This window comes from Corvus hawaiiensis, chromosome 23, assembly GCF_020740725.1.
Source record: "Corvus hawaiiensis isolate bCorHaw1 chromosome 23, bCorHaw1.pri.cur, whole genome shotgun sequence".
In the NCBI taxonomy this organism is placed as follows: domain Eukaryota; kingdom Metazoa; phylum Chordata; class Aves; order Passeriformes; family Corvidae; genus Corvus; species Corvus hawaiiensis.
Genome location: NC_063235.1, coordinates 5,182,432 through 5,203,896, shown reverse-complemented (window position 1 = coordinate 5,203,896; position 21,465 = coordinate 5,182,432). Strand labels below are relative to the sequence as shown.

The 21,465-nt window shown below is 50.3% G+C and overlaps 1 protein-coding gene across 1 annotated transcript in view; it reads right to left on the bottom strand.

The window, feature by feature from the left end:
* The window catches only part of CSMD2 (CUB and Sushi multiple domains 2), a 350,279-nt gene extending 338,098 nt beyond the window's left edge, over positions 1 to 12,181 (bottom strand). The window contains 1 exon segment of the mRNA XM_048326964.1: positions 12,144 to 12,181. The gene's annotated coding sequence lies outside the window, so the exon portion shown is untranslated.
* Between the last annotated feature and the right edge of the window lie 9,284 nt (positions 12,182 to 21,465).

The window sequence follows — 21,465 nt, the reverse complement described above, 5'->3', positions numbered from 1 at the left end:
CAGAGTGCATTTCCAGTCACAGACTGGTTTGGGGTGGGAGGGAAGTTAAGGATAATCCCATTCCATCCCTGCCACGGGCAGGGACACCTCCCGCTATCCCAGCTTCCTCCAACCTGGCGTGGGACCCTTCCAGGGATGAGGCAGCCATAGCTTCTCTGGGAAATCCATTCCAGCTCCTCCCCACCCTCACAGGGAGGAATTTCTTCCCAATATGGGAAGAAGAAATATGCCAACCCTGGCACTCTTCAGCTGAAGGCCATTCCCCCCTCCTGTCACTCCATGCCCTGGTCCCAGCCAGGCAAACGCTTCTCCTGCCTGGATTTGTTGTGTGAGCAGAGCTCCCCAGGTCCAGAGGACAGGTTAGATCTGAATCCAAAACACTCCCAAGTGCTGCACAGAAACCGGGAAAGGATCAGAAGTCCTGGGATAACTCTGTTCTGGCCAGGGAGCGTTACCTGTGCAACCACAGCTTCAGGCAGGCTTTGCTGTGCTGGCAAAAAGAGAAATCACAAAGTGGTGTGGGTTGGAAAGGACCTTCAAGATCATTTTATTCCAAACTACTCCCAAAATGCCTGTGCAGGGCTGGGGATCAGCCCAGGTCAGGAATCACAGGGAGCCCCCAGGGCAGCAGAGGCTTTTCCAGCTGCTGTGGACGAAGGAGGGCTGGGCAGAGCAGGTGTTCCCCCAGAGCCACTTCACTGGGGGCAGGAGAAACTGAGCGGGTGTGAGGGGAGGCAGGGAGGCCACTGGGAGCAGAGCTGGGGGCAATCAGAGCCAGGGGCAATCAGAGCCGGGGGGAATATCGGCTCAGCCACCTGGCACCCCAGGAACGGGGGGTTTCACTGCCAGGTGACAAATGGGGACAGCCAGGCCAACACAGGGACACAACCCACGGGCTGGGGACAGCAGCAGCCTGCACGGATTTGGGGTTGTGCTTCATGGGCGTCAGTCTTTGGGGTTGCACTTCATGGGAAACCATTCCCAAAAAACCCTCCCTTGGCTTAGAGTCCTTTCACACTCGTGTGGAAACACAGCAGTTCTGGGCACCAAAATCTCGTACAATGCCATCATTCCTGTGTCCAGGAGCACACCTGGCCCTGAGGCATCCCACTGGGAAAAGCAACCCCAAGACAATCCTGGAGAGCTCCTGAGCTTTTCAGGACTGTGGATGCTGACCTCAGGCAGCAGGTGCATGTTTTTATAAAAGCGCACTGCTCACCTGAACTGCATCCAGGACTCTTGCACTACTTTGTATTTCAGAACGCAGCTCCCCAGCCCTGCAGCAAACACACCCTGCCTGCCTGCCCTGCCTCTCCGTACTGCCTGTTCTGGAAGGAGATCTGCTATCAGCTATCAATTGCAGTAGCAAGCATCTAATTTGACTTTGGCAGCAAGATGACAGTGTCTTGAATGCTAAATTACATCTGCAAAAAGGTCAAACCCCATGGATACCTGAGCATTTACATAATTCAAACAGCTCATCATCAGTTGCCTCCTTTTTTTTTTTTTTTTTTCTTTTTTTTAAAGCTACTCCAAGGCAATGAATTTGCCATGACTTTCGGGAAAGTGACTTTTAGTGGGTAATGTTCTTGGGTTTGACCTTGTTTCTATGGTGTTAATTACTGCCATTATCAACTGCTTGCATCTTCAGGAAAAAAAAGGCAATTAGTTGTAGGAATCAGCCCTCCCCTATACTGGTGATAATAAACCCGAAACCCCTGCCCTGGGAGGAACAGCTTTGTGCAGCCTCCCATCACCTCCAGACCCTCCTCCCTTCATAAAACCACCCAGAGTTGCTCAGCAGACTGGAGACAGAGTCATTTCTCACCAGTGCCACCGAGTTCCTGGGCAACTTTTACAAATTCTGATGCAGGAAACACTCAGTGTAATGAAAACGGATTTCTGTCCCCCGGTCACCGCAAGGAGCAGAGTCAGGGCTTTCAGATCCCATTCCATCTGATTTTCTGGATAACAAACACCAGTGATTTTCCATCTCAGTGCCTCAGTTTCCTTCCTTCTTCCCAGGAAGCTCAGCACAGCCCGAATTCCATGGATGCACACCCTAAGGGTCACCTCACGGCTGCTAAACTCATCGAACTTCCCTCACTGTTCATATTTGCAGATGAATTACGGCTTTGTAATTAATCTTCCCTTTTTTGTAACTCTGTATGTTAATCACCGTGATTATTTCTGGTAATTCCATTTTATAAATGCTCCTGGAAGCGCAGAGCAGTGGCTGCACTATCTGAAATGAAATCTCTGCTCAGGAAACGCGGCGAGAGAGCGGCGAGTGCAGGGCAGAGGCTTTGGGAAAGGAGATGGAATTGCAGCGAGTGCCCAGCGCTTGGTTCTTCAGGATCACTGGGGCTGGAAAAGCCCTCCAAGGTCACTGAGTCCAGCCTGTGCCCCATCCCCTCCTTGTCTCCAGCCCAGAGCACCAAGTGCCACGTCCAGGCCTTCCCTGGACACCTCCAGGGGTGGGCACTCCAAACCTCCCTGGGCAGTTCCAAGGCCTGACCACCCTTTTCCACAAAGAAATTTTCCCTAAAATCCAACCCCAACTCCCCTGGCCCAGCCTGAGGCCGTTCCCTCTCCTCCTGTCCCTGTTCCCTGCCAGCACAGCCCGACCCCCCCGGCTGCCCCCTCCTGTCAGGGACTTGTGCAGAGCCACAAGGGCCCCCCTGAGCCTCCTTTGCTCCAGCCTGAGCCCCTTTCCCAGCTCCCTCAGGAGTTCTCCAGCCCCTTCCCAGCTCTGTTCCCTTCCCTGGACACGCTCCAGCCCCTCAAGGTCTCTCTGGCCATGAGGGGCCAGAACTGGACTCAGCTCTGGAGGTGCCCCGGCAGTGCCAGCACAGGGGACAGTCCCTGCCCTCTCCTGCTGTCACACCACTGGTGACGCTCCTCATGGCTCCCCAACCTCACTACCATCACTCAGAGCAGGAGCATTTTGAGCAGGAATCATTCCCTAAGAGATTCCTCCCTCTCCCTCACATCCCTGAGGGAAAATAAGAAAAAGGGAAAGAAAAAAAGGAAGGCCAAAGTTTGCTCTGAGCTTGTCCATTCACCGCTCAGTCAGGAACAGAAGCTCAAACACCTCCCCAAATTCTAAACACCCTGAACACCTGTGCCATAAAAACCCATCAGCCAGCCCCTCCCTGCTCCAGCATTCCTGTCACCTCACACTGCACCCATCCCACTGCCACCACCCAGCTCCAGGGGTCCCATTTCAGGTCCCACTAACCAGCCTGCTGCTTCCCTCCAAGCCCATCCCAACATGTGAATTCTGCTTCTCTCTCTCTCTCAAATTGAAAAAAAGTTCAATTTTTTTCCTTGTTCAAGACCCAAAAACAAGCTGGAAAGACACGGTTAGGGTTAATAAGTATCTCTATCAATAGAATATTCAATCAGTATGAATAACCATCACATCTCTCCCCACCCTTCTGACTGATGATAGCTAAATTACTTCTAAATATAGCCCTTAAAATCTGCATTAATCCTGTCTGCTCAAACACGTTGGCTTTATTGACAGCATGAAGATATAAGCCAAGCACCTGCATGGAGCACGAGCTTATAAAATAGGAAATAAGAGCAATCCAGATGAAATGCAACTTCCATTAACCTTGGCTTTTTGTTTTCACTTCTCTGAATGCTCGCACTGCCACCAAATAATCATTGCATTGCAGGCAGCTCTGGGCTCCTGTCCTACGTGAGAACTGCACAGCAGAACCACTTCCATCCACATTCCATTACTCTCCAGCTTGGAGGAAGATAACAAGAGGAAGAAGTTCCTCTCAGGAAACCAAGAGGTCAAGAACAGCTTGACGGACTCGCAGTGTCTGTTTCCCATTAAAAGCTGTGTTAGTGCTTCCCATGTGTCCAACACTGGAGCCACCAGGAACAATTCCCATCCCAGCCGAAAACACTCCCACTTACAAGCTCTGAGGAGCTCCTGGAGAGCTGGTAGGCGAAGGGAATCCATTTTTAATGAGCACATCTGGCTGTGTTTGCTTCCCCCAAGGAAGGCAGCCCCCGGATGAAGCAACGGTCTCACCGCTCTTTCCATGAGTAAAGAGTCATAAAATCATGGAATGGGTTGGGTTGGAAGAACCTCAAAGCTCATCCTATTCCACCCCTGCCACGGGCAGGGACACCTTCCACTATCCCAGTTTGTTCCAGCCTGGCCTTGGACACTTCCAGGGATGGGGCAGCCACAGCTTCTCTGGGAAGAAGAGCCACAGAAACTCCTCCCTGCGTGACTTAGGGCAGCAACTCCCAGGCAATCTTCCAAGGGGAACTTTTCTGGAGCCAGACCTCCAGCTGGATAACATCAGGAGAGGTCAGTCTGGATCCCTCAGGACCTTCAGCTGACACAAGGTCCACAAGAAGCCCATGGACACGTCTGGAGTCAGTCCCCTTCCGCTCCCGTGTGAATTACAAACAACTCCATTAACTCCTGCAGTTACATCAAAGCCAGAGGTGAATGAGGCCCTGCTCGTGCTCCCTCTGAGGGCAGCCTGTCCATCACACTCTGGGTTAATGCACTGTGCTGGGAGCTCTGGGCTCCTCGCCATCAGGAGTAATTGGATTGCAAGAAAGGCACAGATCTGCTTCCAAATGACATTTTTATCAATATCTGTCTGTTTACAGGTGTCTGTCATAACCTTCAAATACACTTAAATAACTCATTCATCCAAGCACTGAGCATATGCTGGGGAGAAGATTCATCAAGCAAATGCAAAACTACTGCTCAAGTTTGTGCCGTCTGAGAAAATGTTCATCAAAGAGCCTCTCCTCACCTAGAAAGGTCCTGGAGATCCTTCCCTGGAGTGGCAGCATGCATTGAGTGGCCAGGGTTTCCCAACAGAGGAGTTGGGGCCAATTGAACAAAGGTTCAACCCAGAAATAGTTCAGCGTTTCTTTGCAAAACAGTTTATTTTAGATTTGCTGCTGCCCTGGGAACACCTCAGCTCAGCTCCATCGTTCTCACTGCAAGGCCAAAGAATTACCCTGGTCAATGGAAAAGCTCAAGGTTTCATCTGGGTTCTGACACGCAAAGACAAACCTGCAAAAATGAAGAATCAAATCTTTTAGCCCCTCCCAAACCAGGCAGAATCAAACCTCCTGGTCCCAGCCTGTTTCAAGCTCCAGTGAGCCCAGCTCGCTGCATCTGAGCTTCTACTCCAGAATTTAAGTCAAACCATCCCTCAGGACAGCCCAACCTGTACAGCAAGACCTGATCTTGTGAATGAAGCCCAAAGTGATTTGTTTGCAGTTCCTCAGAACTCTTCTGGCTGCAGGAACGTTGATGTTCCCAACACAGAGCAGCCCTGGTTATTTTCGGTCTATTATCCACATCAGGCGGGATGGCAGGAATCAAATCCAGCGGTGCCAGGCTTTAGCAGCATCAGCACCTTCCCAGACAATAACAACACTCAGAGTGGTTTATCCAAGAGTGAAATGTTATGGACTGGTTCAGGTGGAAAGGGACCTTTAATAACGTATTTTTCATAAGTGTTAAAAAAATGCATATATATAAACCTTCACATACTTAAAACTTCCAGAAATGAAATCATTTGAATCATACAGCTCATGGCACCCACTAAATTGCCCAGAATGTGCAATCTTCCCAAGAATTCAGGGAGTCATGGCAGGGTCTGAGTTCCTCCACTCCCCCAAGCCCTCTCCCTGCACTGGTAGAGCAATACTTGGAATTACGACCATGGCAGTCATAATTTGCCATTTTTTTGAGAGAAAAAAACCAACTTTGAGCCTCCTCCTGTCAGGAAAGCTCAAAGTTTGCACGTGGTTAATGCTTCCTGAAGAGTCACCCAATATCCAGACAAAGCCCCTTGGATGACTCCAGCCTGAAGGGAGCTGCTGATTGATTCCCACATCCCTGGCAAAACAGAGCCATTCCGGCCCCATTTGCTGTGCAATCCCTTCTCCTTTCTGAGACACCTCAGTGCCATTTCAGAGGTCTCTTTGGAGGGTTTGTGACCCAGTGACCACCAAAGCAGCAGGAGAAAGATTCCTTCTCTCTCCACAGCTTTATGGCAGCTCCAGTCCCTGGAATTCCACAATTCCTGCTTCCATTGAGCAAAACAGGAGAGATAAATCCTCATATTGCAGAGGTGCAAAGAGGCTCAAAAAACCCCAACTCAAATTCCAATATACCTTAGGAAAGTGTCCTGATGTGGGAAGGAGAGGGACGGAGAGGGGATCCCGCACTTGGATTGGCCCCACAAACCCCTGGAGCACACACAGGTCCAGCAGCCCTGTCTGGCCCCACTCTGGGCCATGTTCAGTGCCAGGTTTGGACAAGCCAAGGCTGCCAAGCCCGCCCAGCCCAGCACGTGCTCACCCAAAAACCCACTCCCCCAGTCTCAAAATGCTGACTCGCCACCCCTGGAGCCTCCACACGCTCCCTTCGATTTATTCTGCCTCGCTAATGACCTAACAAATTAGGAAGAGGCTTGTGTGTGTCAGATGAAAGCTCTGCGATAATGTCTTTAATGTTTTACTTTAATATTAAATTTAATTAGGACAGTGAGGAGTGGGGGGGGAGGGAAGGGACTGAAACCTGGGAAGTGTCACCAGCAGCTCCTTTTCCACATCTGAACTGGAATGGCTTCCAGCCAGACGAGCAATTACTCCAGGAGCAGACAGGGCCAACCCAAGCATATGAGACCCATATGCTGCTGCCTGGCCCCAGCGAGGCTCTCTGAGGAGCTCTGCCACTTCCCACCATTCTCCAAGCCGCTCCAGAGGCACCTCAGAGCCCTGGGATCTCTGGAAAACAGCCACCCCAGAGTGTTTCTGTCCCTGTGGCTCTCACAGTCCCTGCCAGCTGCCAAGTGTCACGGGATGCTGCAGGTTCCTGTGCTAGGGAACTGTGCTCTGGCTCAGCAGGAGGATCCAGAGTGAAGCACGGGATGCTCAGAGCCAGCCGCCTTCAGAGCCAGGCAGGACAGCCAAGCCACCACGCTGGGGTGCAGGGACATGGCTTAATCCCCCCAGGGGACAGGGACAAGCCCTTGTGGCAGCAGTGCGGGCTCCTGGCAGCAGCACAGATGGCCCTTTCCATGGTGTGACAGGTCCCAAGGCCTGGGTTGGTTCCACCAGCACTGCCAGACACGTCCTGGTGCCCCAAGCCACTGACATGGGGGCAAAGGCAGCTCAGGTCACAGCAGCCACATCCTGCACTCGGGCTCAACACAGGGTACAGAGCTTTGGGTGTCCATGACATCCCCACTGTCCTGAGCACTGCAGGGTCCTGTCCTCAGGGCACTTCCAGCCACACAGGGGCTCCCACAACCCTGTCACTGTCCCCAGGACAGCAGGGGACAAAGCTGCAGGAGGACACTCAGGGACGAGGTGCTGCTTGATCAGCTGAGCTGAACTGTGCAGGTGCTGCCCTGACCCCACTCAGTGACTGCTGCTGGGGACAGGGGACCAGGGGCTGTGGTCCCTGCAGTCACCAAAACTGCTCTGGATACAGACACACAACAACACCTGGAGGAGCCTGACCACCCCAGGCAGCCCAAAAGAGTCTCAGAAGCCCAAATCTCAAACACACCCCAGAACAGAGAGGCCTTCAAGCCTTCTGCTTGACCACATCATGAGCCAGGCTCTCCTTTCTGAAGGATCATGGAATGATTTGGGTTGGAAGGGACCTCAAAGCTCATCCAGTGCCACCCCTTGCCATGGCAGGGACACCTCCCACTATCCCGGGTAGGCCAGCCTGGCCTGGTCACCTCAGGGATTCTCTTTTAAAGGCACCTCATGTCCCCAGCCCATCTGAAACCAGAGGAGCTTGCAGCAATAGCTGTTGCATATTACATTTACAGAGCCCTTTGTCCAAGGATTACAGACTTTCCAAAACTTAATTAATTAATCTGTAACCCCCCTGCCCTCCATAAGGTGCACTAAATTCTCTGTCAGCACTTCCAGACTAAAGCACTATTTTACAGCAGTTATTAATTGGCTGTAGGTTTTAAGTTCCTCACCCAGGGAAAGATTCAGTTCCTGCCTTCTAAGCACAAAGCCCAAGTCAGGATTCTTGGGGCTTCTGGGTTTAGGTTCTGGCATTGTTTTGCTTTCCTGACATCAGACACAGCCAAACAGGTCAAAACCTCCCCATTTCACAGTGCTCTGAGCTGCCATCAGAAGAGGACAGAGAAATGCAGATCATTAGAGCAGCAACCATTTCACCCCACGCAGAAAATCCCATATATAGTGCAGCTGAATCCAAAGGGGTTTGCACAGCTGAGAGAGCTCCTACACCTCAGTACCCCACTCCCATGATCTACTGATTACACTGCATAATCTTCCAAAATATTCCCAGATCTGGAAACCTGACAGGGTTGTGCCTGTGGGACCTGTGGGACAGAAGTATTCCTTGTCCTCTGGAGACAGCAGTGGGATTTTTAGAGGGTATGGAAAACAGGCACCTCTACTTTTGTATTTATTGCAAGCAGAACATTTCATTTTCAGGCCTGGTTGGGAACTGAAGGGGAATGCAAAGATCCATCTCTGCCAAAATGATCACGGAAGAGAGCTGAGAGCACAGGGAGCACTTCTACTGGGACCTGGACAAAGCTGGACTGGGAAAGGACTGGGTCAAGGAAAAGAAAAACACCCAAGTGAGATAAAGGTGCCCTGAGCAGAACAATCCTCCCCCATCCTTAACCCAGCTCGTGCCACACTGGCACCACAGGGAGGGTGGGTCGAGGTCAGGGCACTGCCACCAGGCTCAGCACGAGGGAAAGGGGCTGAGGGAGGTCCCTGCCTTGCTCTGCCCCAGCCAAATCCCCCCATTCCCTCACAACCTCAGCTCCAGCCACTCCCTGCCACCATGGAGATGCTCAATCACCAGGGAGAGGAGGGTTATGGGGACAGGGTTTAAAAATAAATCAACTTCTGCGTTGTTTTGGAAGCAATCTATGAAAGAGATTTGGTTGTAAAAGCCGTTGTATAAATGGAGGCACAATTATTGTTTGACAATAAAAAACCCCAACAGTTTACTTATATTTGCTCGGAATAAAACCATTTTGCAGATGTCTTCAGACAGGCTTTTCAACTGCTTTCCGCATCTTAATTTTCCCTTTCAGGTTTTTATTACATTTAAATTAAAATGATGCCTGTAAGCAGTCAAGGGCAACTTTTAACAAGTCTATCAGCGCTGAACTTTTCACTGCTCAGATCTCTCACCTTTGCTCAGGAGCCTGTAAACAAAGCTCACCCTTTCTCCAATCCCCCTCCTCTTCCCTGCTGAGACAGGAATGCCTTTCCGACCCCTCGTGCTTCCAAAAAACCTCATGTTTTCACTGACATTCACTGCTCTAATTACTCATCCTAACACCAAGCTCTTTGCTTTTTAGGAAACAAACCCTATCCCAAAAGCAGGCACATGAGGAATAACATGCAACAGAAAAATGAAGGGAATTTTTTTTTTACTGACCAGCTTAGACCTTGACAGAAAAGCCAAAGCTAAAAGAACCTTCCTCTTCCCAGGGCAAAATTTTAGCTTGAAGGGAGCTTGGGAACAATAAAAGGTTCCTTAAAATACCTGAAGAGAGAATCTTAAAGTAAGTGATCTGTGTTAATCAGGTTTCAGCAGGGATTTGGTTACCACCAGGAGCAGAGATCATCCCCACTCCCTCACCTGCTTTCTTCCCCTCCAAGCACCACAGGTCCTGCTTCCCTCCCCAGCAGCCCTTGAGGATTTCAGCATTTTCTACTCTGCATTTTCTGAACACCAGAGCAGGGACTGCAGCACTCGGAAACATCCTCAGAGAGGCAATAAATGCCCCAAAAGAGAGGGGATGGCTGGGCTGAGGTTTCCTAAGCTCAGTCTGCTCAGACCCTCCAAACAGAGACTAAAAATCCTGCTGTACCCCCCAGGATCAGCTGCCTGACTGTCCTCTCCCCACCCTCCCTCAGAACAGAGAAAAGCACGTTTCTACCCAGAGCACTGCTTTGAAGTAGCCTGAAACTGCTTTGCAACCCTTTTAAAGTGAAAACTGCATCTAAATAACCAAAGCCACGGAGAATTTCCAATGGGCAATCCCCTCCTGCTCCTGCCCCTCTGTGTTCCCGAGGTTTGCAGCTCTGGCAGGGCAGCTGTGGTCGCTGCAGGCCGGATTAATGTGGCATGGCAGAGAGCAGCCCAGCACACCTGCTCTAAATAAAGATTTCACTTCTGTTGCTCTATTTATTCTTGTTTCTGTCTAAAGTAAATTCTGTGCAGGCTCCAAGCTGCTCTTTGCTTATGGGGAAACAATGAGAGCCCCCAGGTACATCCAAAGCTCAGAATTAGGTAAATAATTATGTTACCTCAGATACTCTCAGTTAATTCCCACGGTTGGATTTAGTTTCTATTTTGTGGGTTGAATATATCTTGTTCCATTAGCTGGGACTATTCCATTAAAGGAATCTTCAGACTGTTTGGGGGTTCTGTGGATTAAGGAAGCTTCCTGCCATGGATTCTCCCAGGAAGAAGGGAGGCTTTTGTGGTTTTAGCACTTTTGGTGGGTACAGATACTCTGCCAGGTCTATGGAGCCACCAACATCTCAGTCCCGAGGACAGGTCCCACCTAACAGAAGGTTCCAACAGGTACAGGAAGCACATTCTGCTCAGCACCCCTGGAAATTTAGGGGAGGTGCTTCCCAATTTGTGTCAGACAGGCCCCAGCTCAAAGCACAAACAGCATTTTCTGCCAGCACTGGGGGCACCTTCAGGCTCACCTGCACAGGGCAGCCAAAAAACCCCTTTCCCAGCTGTTCTGTGCCCACCCAGTGCTGATCCCAAACCCACAGTGGGGAGCCCCTGGCTCTGCAGCATCTGCAATAATCTGCTTTCCTACCCTGACAAATCCTGACATGCATAAAGTGATAGCAGGGAGGCTCAAAGTTTATCAGCAGCACATGTAAAATTCCCTTTTCCTGTCCTGAACACAGGCAAGGACAAGCTGCTCCTGCCAGGGACCACTCCACAGTTCCTTACAGCCACCAGAGCTGTGTCCAGAGCCACTTCAGGAGGAGCTTTGTCCCTCATCCCTCTCCTTAAACCCCACTGTTTTTCCTAAAGTGCTTCTGCCATGCTCAGGAATCCCTGCGCTTCCCCCACATCCAACTTCTGTTCACAAATTAATTAAAACATGCCAGCTTCCCATGAAGATGCCACAAGGATTTTATGGGAACGTGTTTCTACGTTACACCGCCTCTTTTGAATTTTTGGATGCAAATTCCTAAACCTGTAGCCAGCACATCACAGGCACTGCTGGAATAAAAACAGCAGCACAACCCTCCATACCCAGAGCAGCAGGATTTCCAAAAGCACTGAAAACACAATGCTGGTGCCTGTGGTTTGAGCCATCCCAGGTACCCAGCAGATGTTGAGGTGCAGCTTGAACAAAGTCAAATTCTCCACATGGCTCCAAAAACCACTTTATTTGCATGTTTCTATGCGAGCTGCAAGGCTCATCAGGGATTTTTCCAGGCGCTCACACCTCTCCTTCCCCCAAGTCTCTACCAGCAGAATCAGCCAAACTGCACTGCTTTATTTCCTAATAAAAGCTGGGAAAACTTAGCTTCTATTCCAGCTCTCCAGCCTAAACCAGAGCTCAGAGGAGCAACACCTGAGCACAGAGAATTATAGAGGCAAACTCAGCACTAAGCAGGTGTTGCAAAGCCAATCCCCATTTGAAGTTTACTAATAAAATGAAGGAATTAAATTAGATTAATAAGGAAATTGGTAAAAATAGCATTAAATTAATAAGGAAAATAAATAATAAAAAGAAAATATCAACTCTCCAGGGCTGTGCACCTGGAGAACAGGTACCCTTCCAGGGGTGAAGAACAGGTCCCTGCTCAGCACACCCAGCTCCTCGAGAGCTGATTCTGCTCCAAATTCACCCCAGCACACCTGAAGGTTGAGGATCTGACTGCAAATCTTGCGGTGACATGGACAATTCCCGTGGCAGAACTCACCACACACATCCATCACTCCCAAAATATCCCCTAACATAGAGCCAAGGGGAAAGAACAAACTTTCCCCAAAGTGAAAACACTGAACAAAAAAAAAAAAAAAAAAAAAAAAGAACAACAACAACAAAAAAAAAAAAACAGTGAACAAAACTTACCTACAAGATTCAGAGCAGCTGAATCCTGAAACTGCTGAGCTTCCAGCAGAGTATGGAAGGTTCTGGAATCCCCTGCCAGGCAAGGCATGGAGATCCCGCCCCTTCCTTTTCCCTCCCCTTCCCCTTCCTGTCCCACACCCATCACCCTGAAGCTCAATAAAGCTGTCATATTGGAAATGTTATCACTTCCTTTACTAATTTTTAATGAGTTTTTAAAATTAATTGTGAGCAGTGCCCACTTTCAGCCAGCACCGGCTGAGTTTCCGCGCAGGCCCTTGTTGTTATTTTGATCATTAAGTCACCTTAAACATTTAGGTTTGCTGAAACCAACCCTGACCAGCTCCAACAAACTGAGCCAAAAGGACTTGGAGATTGAATTTGGGAACTTAAATTTATGGCGCTTGGAGGATGTTGGAGTAACCAGGAGATAGAGAGGAGATCAAGGCCTGGAAATCTGGAAAGCCCCTGCTGATAAAAGGACTGAAGGATGTGGGCCAGGTAAGCAGGAAGAGCAAGAAATCAATAATCAATGGCATGCTAAATGATGAAGAGAACTGTGTGGCTTAGAGCCAGGGTACGTTCATTTCTTTGTTTGCTCAAAATGTATAAATAAGTGGAAAAGGTTTGGATCAGGGTCTGTGTGGAGGCCAGAGCTTTGTCAGCCACACACCCAAACCCTGGCCAAGAATAAAACAATGCCTGGCTCACTGACCCCACGAGGCCCTGTTGGGGAATCTGATTTATCCGGAGGATTTTGGTGGATTTGGGGAACAGTAACAGCTCAGGTGGTTCCTTGCAGGGGGAGCAGCAGAGGAGAGGGACCCCGAGGAGGCTTCTCCAGTTTTTGCTGGGTTTATTGCCCAATCTCAAATCTATTTTTTTTCTCCCTTAAAAAGAAAAGCTTCTACTTACTTACTTTTTTTATTTACAATAAGTTATGCCATCTAAATGAGAACATAAATTATTATAAATTAAAATTTCCTCTGTAGCAGCCCTCCATTCACACCTCTCGCTGTCGTGGTTACAAAAAGGGTGCTGCTGGAATCCCACCCAAATTCCAGCACAGCCCACACCTGTCTGGCATCATCCTTTATTTCTGGCTGTGGAGGGCAGGGATTTTTCCCTAATCCCATCACCTTGTGGGTCTGGGGGTCTCAGCTCTCCCCCTACAGCAACTGAACCTCTCCAAGAAGCAGGTGATGGTTGGGGTGAGTCTGTGCAGCTCTTTTTGGGGTTCAGGTGTTGGTTGTAAAGTTGTGGTTTTGGTGTAAAAGCTGTCCCAGAGTAGACCCTGCACATTCTTTAGCTTGCAAAAATATTCATTCATAACCAGTTGGTTCTCAGCCCACGGATGGGAAGTTGTGAATCATGGATTAATTCCCAGGGAAGAGCTGAATGGAGAGCACAAGTGAGGTTTGGTTCCCTGCTTTTTCCTTGGGTTTTTTTAAATGCGTGCAGTTCAAGTATTTCAGGAGGTTTGTTTAATTCCTGTTTTTTTTGCTGGGCTGCCCAGGTAGGAGCAGTTTCCTGGTGTCCCACAGCAGGTGGGGGGGTTTTCCCCTGGTGTTTATAGAGCCAGGAATGTCCTGGAGAGCAGACACAGCACAGACAGCTCCACACCAGTGATCTTTCCAGGTAGAAAGAGAGCAGAGGGGTTTTCTGAAAAATAGAACTGTTTGTGGAGTTTGTTCCTGGTGGTGCTGAGGGGCTGAGCTGGTGCTTGGTGGTCGTGTCAGTGCCTAGCAAGGCCGGGGGGGGGGGGTCTCTGGGCTGGGCAGGGAGGGGGGCTCAGCCCCAGCTGGAGCAGTTTGGGGTGTTGTCCCTGGGGCTTCTGGCTCAGACTGGGACCAGCTGGAGGGAATTAAAGTTTAGGGAGGGTTGTGAGGGTGCAATATCGAATTATCACCCCCTGTCCATGAGCAGAAATAGTGACCTGGAGCAGAAATGCAACAGAAGTGAGTCTTTACCAATTTCCAGCCGCTTCCACAGGCTCTGCCATTTCTTGTTATGTTTCCAGGCTGGTCTGACCTGTCCAGGCTCCATTTCTACCTCCTCTCGTGACCAGGCTCCAGCTTTATAAACCCACTGCCCTGACCCATGTGGGACCTGCTGCCCTGAGTTTTTCCCCTCGCACAGAATTTCTGGCACTTCTTTCCCCAAGTTTAACATGAATGAAAGCAGGGCTGCTCTCATGAATTGATGTGCTGCTGCACAGTGTGATTTCAGCACTCTGCATCAGGGATTAGCTGCACAACTCCTGTTGCCATAGCTCTCATCCCTCCGAGACTTGAGCATGTCACATAAACTGGATGAGGAACACAACCGAACGGGAGGGGGGGAAAGGTGGGCAACAAAGGAGGGAGCCACAAACAAAGCAGGAATCCTTCCCTGCGATTCCAGCCTTGTGATTCAACATTTATGATGACAGTAATTCTGAGCTGTAAACAGCGAGTGAACAAAAGCCCCGTGTGGGAGGGGGGGAAGGCTGAGCTCGGCATGACTGGCATTCCTTGAGATCGCTCCTCAGGCCTCCTTCAAAGACCTGCGGGGACTCCGAGAGCACTGACAGCTTTCCCAAAGGAAATTCCAACTGCAGAACAGACCTGCAGTCCTGTTTAGTCCCTTGTGCAGTGGCCAGGGCCTGGGTCTGGGTGGCAAAAGCAGGAATTCATTCCCAATTCCTGTAGTTCCTCACGGCAGTCCCCAGTGCACACTGCTAGAGGAGGTGGCAATAAATGGGAAGCTGCCTGCAGGAGTTGCTTGGGTTTGTTTTCCTCCTTTATGGAAAGGGGGAAAAGTCACATTTCAGTCACAAAAGCTTCCCTGGGAACCTTTCAGCTGAGTAACAAATAGCTCTGTGTGCCGGGGTTTAAGAGGGGCCAATGCACACTTGGGCTGTTCGGTGAACAAGCAGCTGCTCGGTGCTGTTGTGCTGGGAGCTGCAATGAGGAGCCAACCCTGGGAAAAGGCAAAAAACAAAGTGGGTGGGACCTGAAGGAAAAATCCCGGTGATTCTGGGTAGGTGGAATAGCTGTGACAACAGGAAAGGGCAGAGTCTGTCACCTGTTGCTTGTGTCAGACTTTAAATTTAAAAATCCGAAGTCCTTCAGTTGTATTTTGGAGATCAGTGCAAGGTGAAGCTCTGCTGTTGAAGGTTGTACCTGCCCTGCTCCAGCAGTTTGTCCAGCCAGGCAGGGTTCTGGGGAGCAGGGATGCATCCAGGGTGTTGGATTGGAAGCTGAATTGTGGGATTTAGCGCGGAAAAAGCCAATGTGGTGAGTAGTGAGGACAGGAGGAGCGATGCCCTGGGTCAGTGTGTGGGTTACAAACAGGGGGAAGGCAGGGGATGGATGCAAACTGGTGGGAGTACATTCCCAGCGTGCTGGAATTCCCTCAGGAACTGTTCACCATGGATCCTGCCTCTCCACCTGTCCCTTCTGCCCTCTGCAGTTCATGAACCTTTCCTTGAGCTCTCGTGCTGTGAGAAAGCCTGTCAGAAAACCTGTCTGAAAGCCCAAGGGTCAGAGGAGTTAAAAATCAGGAATGTCTTTGGGGAAAAGAGAATAGTGAAAGGGATGAGGCTCAATTGCCTTCAATCCATTTGGCTTTTAATTCCATGATAATGGGCAACAATTAGCTTAAGGAAACACTCATCTTTGAAATATTCATTGGGATGCTGGAAAATTGGCTTCATCTTCCTGGGGAGGAATCTGAGGAAAGGGTTGTGTTGGGGTTTTTAATTTCAAAGAAATGGAGAGGCGGATTTTAGTGCCATGTTTCCACTGTTCCAAATATATTTCTCCCGAAATCAGTGTCAGCTTTTGTAAATGCTGCTTCCCTTCCGGAATGGCTCCATCCCAAGGGAAAGTATCCCAGTTTATTGGCAGCGTGGGCGTGGAGTTGGGTGCTTTATTTATCTGCTTTGATGCAGGACCCCAGAACGTGGAGCAGAGGAGGACAAACTGTTATGGCTGAGTTTTAAAAGCCTCCTTTCTTGGACTCCCAGGTGAGCTGCCTTGGCAAAGTGATGATGTCCAGTGCTTGTATTGGGCAGGTAGCAGAGAGCTGCTAGTCTAGTCCATTTTTCCTTTCCAGAATTAGAGTCTGCTGGGAAAATATCCTTCCAAAGGCTTTCAGCTGCTGGGCTCATGTGAGTTCTTACCTTGGTGCTGCAGACAACTTGGACGTTCAACAGCAGTTGCCTGAGTTCAGTTCTCAGCTCTGTGACAGTCTCAGACAAACCTGGGAGGATCCATCCGAGGCAGGATTTGTTCCTCCCCTTCAGCAGAAGCCACGGCTGGCCATGGTGTCAGCAGAAGATGTCACCATGAGAGGGCCTTTCCCTGAGAACCTCATTCCTTAATAGCAGAGCTGCCCAGAGGAACAGGCAGCCACATTCCTGTGAGCCTCACCTGAGTGACTCTGATCCATTTTATTTGTGTTTTCCATGCAATTTTCTAATTTGGCTCCCTGTAGCCTTGGGCTGCTCTCCCTATTACAGTATTTAATTGAAATAAAGGATGTGCAACACCTGTTCTGGTTGGACTCTCACCTGGGGGGTGCTCTGTGCAATAGAAATAATAATAATAATAACAATGACTTCAAACTGTGCTTTGGAGTGACTTGCTTTGCACTTCTGCAACGCTGCAGAGTTGAGCAGGGCTGGGAGGGGTTGTTTAGCTGGGATGAGGAGAGCTGATTGCACAGAGTAATTCTGGTTTTAATACGATGGTGCAGCTGCACGAGGGAAATGTCAGTGCTCACCCACGGGTACTTCTGTGTCTTGGGCAAAAGGGCTTTAATTTGCTACCGTGGCTCAGAGTCAGGTTCTGCCCTGGGAGATCCAGAGGGAATGTCAGGACCCTGTGCTGTGCTGTGCTGGGACTTCGTGTTGCCATCTCCTGAGCGTGGCGTGGCAGATGTTTGGTGCAGCTGTGGGAGATGCTGGGACATTCCTCATGCTGGGAGCCCTGGGGATCGGGGAGTGCTGCTGTGTCTCAGCCCTGCTCAGGAGTCACCACTCCCTAAACTTGTTTACAAGGGCATGACAGGACAAGGGGGAATGGCTTCAAACTGAGAGAGGGCAGGGTTAGATGGGATTTGGGAAGGAGTTCTTCCCTGGGAGGGTGGGGAGGAGCTGGGATGGAGTGCCCAGAGAAGCTGTGGCTGCCCCTGGATCCCTGGGAGTGTCCAGGGCCAGGTTGGATGGGGCTTGGAGCAACCTGGGATAGTGGAAGGTGTCCCTGCCAGTGGCAGGGGGTAGAACTGGATGAGCTTTAATGTCTTTTCCAACCCAAGCTATGCTGGGATTCTAATATCCCCTGCTGCTCCTGCCTTTGGAAGTGAAGCTGTCACTGTCAGAAGGGGCAGCTGTGACCAAGGGAGGAGGAACAGGGACCTCACTCCAGTCCCCCTGCCCCAGACAACATCCCTGCCTGGGCAAACACAGTCCCTGTCCTAATTGAATCCTTGCTTCTCCCTTCGCTGCAGCTTCACTTGCAGAGAGCAGAGCCAGACCAGGACCTGCAGCACGTGCACATTTACACCTTGTCCTCATCCCAGATCCTTGTGCCCGAGGTAAATGTGGGAAAGGGAGGTGATAATGGAGCTCCTGATTAACCAGCCCCGGGTGAACAGCCGAGGGATGAGCTGGGTGGAACAGCGATGCTGGCGAGAAGCTTCTCCCACCCCCCTCTTCCAAATCATATATTTTTCAAGTTCACATCAATTACTTCTGTTTCCAACTGGATAAACTTGAATGAGACGCCTTTCTGTAATCTGCTGACAAGACAGTGAAGCATTTTTTGTTAGCACCTCCTGATGCCATCTAAATTGGGTGTTTGCAGGGAAGAAATGTAGCGTGGAGTTAGGAAAGATGAAAAACCAGAGAAAGGAAAGGAAGGCGAGATGTTATTTAGAGCCTCTGTTAAGGTGGGAGTGCTGGGCTCTTGTGCAGGGAACACGCAGCTACAGCTGAATGAGGTGTAGAGGTGAAACAAAAGTGTCTGTGGGCTTGTCTGGCTCCTTCTGGTGAAATTCCTCTGAGGATTGGAAAGTCCAAAGGGAATATTCTTGCTGCCAGGAGTGGTAGAAGTGAATGTGTGCACCCTCTGCTCTGTTAGAGTACCACAAACTGGATACCACCATAAATGTGGTGCAGTCAAAATACACCTGGATTTAGGCAGGTGTCCATGAAAGGTTTTCTTCCTAACCTAAATTCATAATTCATAAGGGAAGAAAAAAGCTTAATCCAAGTTGTTGGAGACTGCATCCTTAACTTTGTGCCAAGGATGGCTCAGTCTGGGGAGCTGCTTTGGCAGTGGGTGTGTTTGTAACGTGTTTCCAGTGCTTTTCTCCAAAAAAGATGCAGAACTGCCTGCAATGGATGTGGAGTGCTGGGGGAAGCAGGAGAGGGAGACGCTCCAGGGAGCTGTGCAGGGCATCCCCTGCCTCTGCCACCTCACTGAGCAGCTCCATGGTAGAGATGACACCTCTAGGGGCAGGAGAAGAGAGAGGTGAAGTTAAAATCATGGCAAAGCGTTGCTACAACAACCTCCCTCTGCAGCGGAGATTTACCATAGCAATAAACTTTAACAAGAGGGATTTGGGATTGGTGTGCTCCTCGTAAATCCTCTCAGGCTGGCTGTTTGCTGCCGAGGCTTTGGGGAGGGTGAGTGATAACACATCTCCCTTGATCTCAGGGAGCAGCTGCAGAGACCCCACTGCTGAGGAGGGAACTTAAAATCCCTAATTCAGAGCTGCTGGAGAGTGAGTGCAGCCACTGGCACCACCCCAGCCCTGCCTCCTGGAGAACACTGGACAAAGTTAACCTTTGGGAGAAGGTTCAGCATAATTCCTGCCATCCAAGCTCCTTTACCTGGCTCCTCATCACATTCCACGTTGCTTTTCATTTATAACATCCCTTGTGTGCAGAGGTTTGAGTATAAGGAGAGCACATGACCTCACCCCAACGCTGTTCTAGGGACTGGGAGCTGCCAAAAATCCTTCTGAATGCTCTTTTTTGGGGAGTTTAAGGGTTGCTATTGGTGACTGGCAAATTAGGGAAAGCCTGTTGAGTCACCCAGCTGAGAAATCTGAGTTGGGGAACAACATCTCAATGGGTGTTTAACCAAGCTCTGGTCCCTGCGTGGAGCTGAAAGGCTTCTCAGTGGAACTAATGATGCTTGTTAGGCCTGACACAGTCACTTTTATAATGCTGAACAAATAGCAGTGAGATTTTAATTTTCTTCCCCAATTATGATTATGATACTGGAAAACTTAATCCAGGTTTGTTTATCTGGAAGGAGCTCAAGTATAGCGAGGACATGAGCAGCAATCAGAACACCAGCAGCAGGTTTAGCTGGGAAGGCTTCACTCTGTCCTTCAGCATTTGGAGGGACGAGATGCAAACGTTTTGGGAGCTGATTTCTTGGCAACAGGATTGTTTTTATTCTGTTTCCTCACGGTTCTTCCCAGTGTCTTGGTTTACTGTGAATTCCAAGTTGGAATCTCAGACTGATTGATGGATTGAGGCTGATGCTGATGGAACAATCACTGGAGAGTTGAGAACAGTTTTTCTCTTTCTTTGCAGCTATCCAAGGCCTGGAAGAGAATCTGTTGCCTGAAAGGAGGAGTGTTTTGTGTCTTATCTGTCTCAACAACCTCCCATCCAGCTCCTCTTTTGTGATTTCAAGCTGCAGTGAGCTGGGAAACTTTGCAGCAGTTCCGTGCAAATCCATCCTCCACTCTTCTCCCAGGGCTTATGGGAATAGCAGAGGAATTGTCACACGTCCCAGAGTGGCAGAGCTGCTCAGCAGCACTGATGTTCTGAGGGAGAAATGTGAAGTGGGAATTAAGGAAGCCCTTGAAGAAGTTGGGATGGGCTGTTGGTGCTGCTTTTCTTTTGGACTCCCCACACAGAACTTCCCATCTTTCCTGCATGTTTAATTTGAAAGTCAGGATTCTGTGGAAGGAGCAGGGAGGGGACTGTGGGAAGGGCTGATTCCAGAGCTGGCATCAGCCAACTCAGGGTGCCACTATAGCCACGCTGGGGGATGTCCTCAGGGGCTGAGGCGAGGGAAACCTGAGGGGATCAAACCCGGGCTCCATTCAGGGAAAGGAGAAGGGGTGAGGGGCTTCAGACCTCGGTGTTTTTCCTCTGTTGCACGAGGCAGTGGTGCTGCTTCCAGTGCAAAGGGTGATCCTGGCATCCACAGCCCAGCTGGCTCCTTGCTCCGGCTTCCTTCGCTTCCTCCCACGCTCCTCGTGCAGCACGGGGAGAGTGCCCTGAGGGGGAAGACACGAGGTGAAAAACACATGAAAAATTCAAGGATTATTTTATCGATCATCAGAATAAATCCCCATATGTCTACATGGTTATTAGAAGCAAACACGCAGCAGCTCCAAGCTGTGAGGGAAGGTGGGGATGTGGTGTTTCCATGTTGAATGGAAGTCCCTCTCCAGAGCAGTGCTGGAGTGCAGAGGAAGACAAGGCAGTTGTGCCCTGTCTCGTAGAGATTGGTGGCTCCACACCTTGGGTGTTCTGTTGTGTGTGAGCAGCACCTGGCTCGGTGTCTCTGCCCTCTGTGACCTCCTGTAACAGCCCTGAGCTCTGGAGAGGGTGAGCTGCCCCTTGGGGTGAGGTGTGAAGCAGATGTGCACGCTTGGTGCAGTGGGTTGATTCTGGCTGGACTCTGAGCACCCACCAAATCCATTCCCTCACTCCTCTCCACAGCTGGATGGAGAGAGAAAATTTAATGAAGGGTTCATGGGTTGAGATAAGGACCAGCAGAGATCACTCATCATGGGCAAAACAGGCTCTAATTAAGAGATACAAAGTGAATTTATTGCCAACAAAATCAGAGCAGGACAATGAGAAGTCAAATAAACCCTTAAAAACACCTTCCCCCCAGCCCTCCCTCCTTCCCAGCTCTACCTCCTACCCCAGCAGCACAGGGACACAGGGAATGGGGGCTGTGGTCAGTTCATCCCCTGTGCCTTCTCCCGCTGCTCCGGGACAGGAGTCGTTCCCCTGCTGCACCCTGGGGTCCCTCCCACGGGAGAGTTCTCCAGGAACTTCTCCAAGGTGAGTCCATCCCAGGGGCAGCAGTCCCCTCACACTGCTGCAGCCCGGGGGTCACTCTGCCATGGGGTCAGTCCTGCCCGGACAGGCTGCTCCAGCAGGGCCCCTCTGGCCACGGGGCTCCCACGGGGTCACAGCCTCTCCTCAGGCATCTCCTGCTCCCATGGGGGCTCCTCCAGGGCTGCGGGGGGATCTCTGCATCCCTGTGGATCGCCGGGGGCTGCGGGGGGATCTCTGCAT